Source organism: Gossypium raimondii, chromosome 8, assembly GCF_025698545.1.
Source record: "Gossypium raimondii isolate GPD5lz chromosome 8, ASM2569854v1, whole genome shotgun sequence".
NCBI classification, from domain to species: domain Eukaryota; kingdom Viridiplantae; phylum Streptophyta; class Magnoliopsida; order Malvales; family Malvaceae; genus Gossypium; species Gossypium raimondii.
This window is the reverse complement of record NC_068572.1, coordinates 52,317,841-52,323,840: the sequence shown is the minus strand read 5'-3', so window position 1 is coordinate 52,323,840 and position 6,000 is coordinate 52,317,841.

Here is a 6,000-nt window from a genome sequence, read left to right as displayed (position 1 = left end):
ATATATTAATTATATTCTTTCCAAAATAATATTAATTTCCATGTCTTTTATATTTTGACTGAAATTAATTAATATAACTGTTTATATTAATAAATTCAGTAAAATATATACAATTAATATCTTGTATGAATCAAATTAATATATTAATTTTATCTATGTTCTCTATTTGTGTACAACAATTTTGTACATATAATGTGTTCAATATTTAACTATCAAATTAAATTAATTCAACAATTAATTTAATTCATGTGACTACTCAATACAATCTGAAATTTATTTAGATTTTGTTCGTTTCAACTATAGGGTTTGACCCTGTAGGCTCTTGTAATGTTGGTAGTAATAGTAGAACGTTTTTAACATTACAAACAATGAGTAACATCTAGCAATTCATTATTGCCACCCAAGTTAGAAGAAGTCATGATTCGACATAACTTTTCTGTGATAATCTTTTCATGTATTATATCATTTTATCCTTAATATCTAGATTGGACACAAGTCATGAAATAGTCACACTTGTATAGTCCAATATCATATTTCTTGATTTTCTGAGTAGACTATAATAAACAAGTAAGTGTAATATCTCATATCAACTTATTCGAGCATGACCATGCATTTCTAGTCTCACTCCATCAAGAGGCCTAAGATATTGCTCACATTATGTAGGAGGGATAAATCCTATCTTGATCAACCATATTCCATTACATGATTATGGTATATCCAACACTAGTCTTTATAGTACAACCTATTACAGTAGACGTTTTAACTGTATCAAAATATATGACTCATGATGTTGGGACAATGATGATCTCAAGTTTGAGGATCATATACATAGTTATCACTATGAGTAATATTGTGACTATTACATAATAATCCAAGAAACATACTCATAACAGGTCAGTTCAATATGTTGTTCTCTAACACATACTCATGTATTAATTTTGATATCCCTATGTCAATGACAATTCTTTGTCATCAATCAACTACACATTAGTCTCAATGCATTATTGTTGTCCAAGCCCACAATAATACTTGACTAATAACCTTTTTAAGAATAATCATATTTTCTTAGGACTTTATTACAATCTAGTTTATTTATATACATAGAAAAAGAAACTAAAATAATTATGACAATTGTCTTATATTAATAAAAAAGGTAAAACGAGTATGTGATTACAATCATCTCATGATTGATCTTTGGGCATACTCTAACAATAATATGTGTGAGAAGGGGTATTTCTACAAAGGAATTCTTCTAAATTCTGCTTATAATTTCCTTCTCATCTGCATTGTCTTTCTCAAGTGCTTTGAAGAAGAGAAAGTTAAGGAAAACTCTGCATGCGGCAGTGAATGTGAGACTCGAGTATGAAAAGTAAAGAATCCAGTAAGTTGGTAAGCTTCTAAGTCTCTATATACTTGTGAATTAGAGGAAAAGAGAAGTAAGGATCCCTGAAAAGTTTTTGTATAATAATGGATTCGAGGTTTTAAGGTTTGAATACCTTTGGTTTAACCGATATATATGGTTATCATGCTTAGTTTTTAGGATGAATGATGCTCTAGAGTTTGGACAAGTTAAGTTGGCGAGGACGAAGGATTTAAGGTGAGTAACTGTACTCTACTTTTGGGTGATTGATGGACATTGTGCTGCTTGTGTGTACTACGCCTATGCCTGCTCTGAGATCTGTTTGATTCCTATGGTTGTATATAATTACAGTGAGCGAGCATGTCATGCGTACTTATGGTTGTGTGAATTCATGGAGGTCTGCAAGTATGTTCTGTGTGATAGAACTGTGTATTGATGTATTGAAGTGTGGCGTACTCCTTGTTATAATAGTATTTGGAATGTTATGCGTGAAATGTTTGTTTATAAAATGAGAAGTACGGAGGGAGTTCATTTGACGGGTTAGTTGAAGATAAGAAAAATGAGCAAAATAGATGAATGGTTGGATTGATAGGGGACATAAAGGGGTTTGACAGCATTGCGGAATGTATATCTATTGGTCCTTCGGGGCAACACCGTGTAAATGGTATATAGGTCCTTTATGGTGACACTATATAAACGGTATACAAGTCTTACGGGACGACAACTTGAAAGGGATTTACTGATTGTCCGAAATCAAAAGTCCATGGTTAGCCATGACATGATCTAGTGGCAAACAGATATACCTCGTTGCAAAAATAGAGTTCTCCAAGATGGAAAACATGAAGCTTGTTAATGCATCAAATGGGAGGTTACTGTATGACTCACGTAGCGAGTAGTTTGACAAGATAATCATGGTGCATCTGAGGATGCGAGTAAGCATGCTAAATAGATGAATCTGCCAAAATGCGAAGGTAAGAGAAACTAGTAGAAGCTTCTTAAACGCGACATACGTAGAAGGAAGAGATATTTCCTTTGAAGTATTTGTAAATATGTATTTGCCATTAAGAGTTCGTCAGAGTTGATGTAGAGCCATCTTGGCTGAGTGTTTACGAAATGGTTCATCAAAATTAGAATTCTAAATGGTAATTGATAAAGAGGTCGCCAAAAAAGTGGAAAGTCCACCAATAACCACTTGAAGGAAATGTCCGTCCGAAATTAGCCGATAGGTAAAGTCTGCCAGAGAATTTCAAAGAAAGAGGATGTCCGTCAAGACTTTCTAGTGCAAGTAAGTCCACTTAAAACTATCAAAAGTGAAATTCTGCCAAAGACAATCTAATAAGGAGATAGTTCATTGGGAACTATCTATTATTGGGGGTATCTTGGTAAAATGGTCTAAAGTGGGAAAGTCCTATGTGACTATATTGCAAATACAAGATCGGAAAGAAAGAAATGGTGTTTATCAATAAGCTAAATCTCATATTCAAGACCGCAAATAAGGATGTTAGAATGGGTCTTCTTGAAGGAATGATCCATACAGGGGCTAAGTCAAAAGAAGATAATCATCAAGGTAGTATGGTAAATATATGTTGAGTTCAGTGTGGAATGAATGATCAGGGAAGGATCTGTTGTTGTGGTGAAGACGATTGCAAGTCCACCAGTAGTAGCAGTCGATAATTTGCATATTCGCATGTATGGTTATCTTTGATAAGTTGAGCCAGAAAGGGAAAATAGAAGCATGAGATGGAGTAAGACAATGTTAAGCCCAGAAAAGTGTTGCTTGAAAGAGTACACCTACGATTAAGTCAACCGACATGTCCCTCAATGATCAGTTCAAAGAATGCATGGGCGTCGGCCATGCCAGTCAAATTGCGATATCTTCTAAGTCAACCAGAGAGTTCTAATTTTGTACTCTTATCCTTGTTTATTCGAAAATTTAAAATCTTTTATTACTAACGCTATGCAAAATCTCACTAAGTTCATCTAAACTTATGATTGTACTACTTTGTATGCAAGGTCAATGAATGACTCAAGGGTCGTATGGAGAGACCAAGCCAGACTCCGCCAGGCTTGTGCAAACGACGCCATAGTTGTATCATGTATATATAAGGGCACCTTTAGAGGCTACGCCTCAGGGGGTTGGTCAAGTGTATTGTCTGAGTTAAGTTTAAAGTTGTTGTAGGTGTAAAAATACGGGCCTAGCTTTGCTAATGATTGTAAAACTTTAGTACTTGTTTGTTAAAGATTTTATTTGAAGTTAATATTTGAAACATGTTGTTAATCGGAGTCTCAGAATAAATTTGTGTGGTAAATATGAGTTTATAATTTGACGTTGCCTAAGTTTATCAAGAGAGCAAGTTCGAAAGGCGGATTATGTGACTCGAGTTATTTGTGACACTTGTTATCTGAACATGGCGATCGAATCCGGTATAGGGTTTTACAATGAGAAAGGATCCTTCTCCCCTTTAGCAACCCTTGAGCATTTACTCCTTGCAACCAAGCTTCCTTGACCCTCACAACATTCTCCCTATCCTCTTGTCTTTCTCCAACTCTCCGCCTATTAAGGTAAACCGGGCTCATTTGGACCACCACAATCTCCTCCCTCTCATTCTCTTTGTTATATTTTGTATCAACAACTATAAAATAAATATTTTTGTCCTCCACAATTTTTTATATTAAATTGTTTTATAAAACTTTACAATTTTAAAAGATTATTTATTTTCTCCTCAACAAAAATTAAGAAAACTAATTTACTTTATATTCCATTTTTAATTTTAATAGTCCAAATAAGATAATATCTTACCGTTTTCTTTCCTTAACCCTCCTCTATTATCTTTTCTTTTATTAACATTAATCCAAATATGGTAACAATTTAATTGATAACTTTTATAATAATAATAATAAATATTGGTGAACCTATAGAAAACCATAAAAATTTAAAATTCAACCTATTCTATACTTACAATTTTTATTGAATTAATATAACAAATTAATTAATAATCAATTCAATTAGAAAATGATTCAAAAATCATTCTTTTTACAAAATTAAGTGTATTATTATGAAGTTGCTTTTTCTTTCTTCATTTTATATATAAAATCCATAAAATTGATATATGTTAAATTTTAAATTTAAGATTTTATGATTTTTAAAAAATATCAAATCTATCATTTTAATCAAGGCTTGATTTGATTCTTATATAAATATATCACAACCTAAGTTTGATTTGGACGGTCAATTATTCTAATAACCTAAAATAACACGTTTTTATATATATATATATATATATATATATATATATTTATAGGAGGTAATTTCACAGTTTTAAATGTTGGGAATTTTATTAAAATAATACTAAAAAAATATTAAAATAGTATAACTTTTTTTTATTTACCAAAATGGTAACAAAAAGACAGTTAAAATCTGAATGGAGGGCCTATCACAAGCGGCACCAACATGTTCGTATTTCAACCCTTTATTCGTATTTTTTTCTCAGATTTTATTATTTAAAAAAAATACTATTTTTTAATTTTATTATTTTACATTATTTCAGCACATTATGTTTGAAATGTATTCATTTAGTGTGTTTTTTAAATAAATTTAAAAAAACCCTTATTTCGCCCTTTGTTCGTATTTTTCCTGGATTTTATTACTTTCAATAAAAATATATTATTTTGTATTTTATTATTTTACATTATTTTAGTACATTATGTTTGAAATGTATTAATTTACTGTGTTTTTAAATAAATTGTTAAAAAACCCTTATTTCGACCCTTTATTCGTATTTTTCCCGGATTTTATTACTTTAAAAAATATTATTTTTAATTTTATTATTTTACATTATTTTAGTACATTATGTTTGAAATGTATTCATTTAGTGTGTGTTTTAAATAAATTAAAAAACACATTACTTGACCCTTTGTTCGTATTTTTCCTAGATTTTATTACTTTAAAAATATACTATTTTCTAATTTTATTATTTTACATTATTTTAGTACATTATGTTTGAAATGTATTCATTTAGTGTGTGTTTTAAATAAATTTTAAAACTCTTATTTCGACCCTTTATTCGTATTTTTTTTCCGGATTTTATTACTTTCAATAAAAAAACACACTAAATGAATACATTTTAAACATAATGTACTAAAATAATGTAAAATAATAAAATTAGAAAATAGTATATTTTTTAAAGTAATAAAATTTGGGGAAAAAAATACGAACAAAGGGCTAAAATACGAATATGTTGGTGCTGCCTCTGCCACAGACACCATTGGTGCCTCTGTAGCAGGCCCTCCATTCAGATTTTAACTGTTTTTTATACCATTTTGGTAAATAAAAAAAAGTTATACTATTTTGGTATTTTTTTTATTTTTTTATATTATTTTAGTAGGGCAATTTACCAAAAAAAACCGTTTTTTTTCAAAATTTACCGAAATGGGCCGATTTTTTGATTATTTACCGGAATGGTCTATTTTTCGAGAAATCGCGTCCACGTCAGCGCGATGTCAGGGTACATGTCAAGACATCGCGTCCACGTCAGCGCGACCTGCTGACGTGGACGCGATGTCCTGCCATGTAGCGCATTCCTGGGGACGCGATTTTGACGTATTTTTCACGTTTGGTTTTTTTGGCTTTTAGGGTTTAG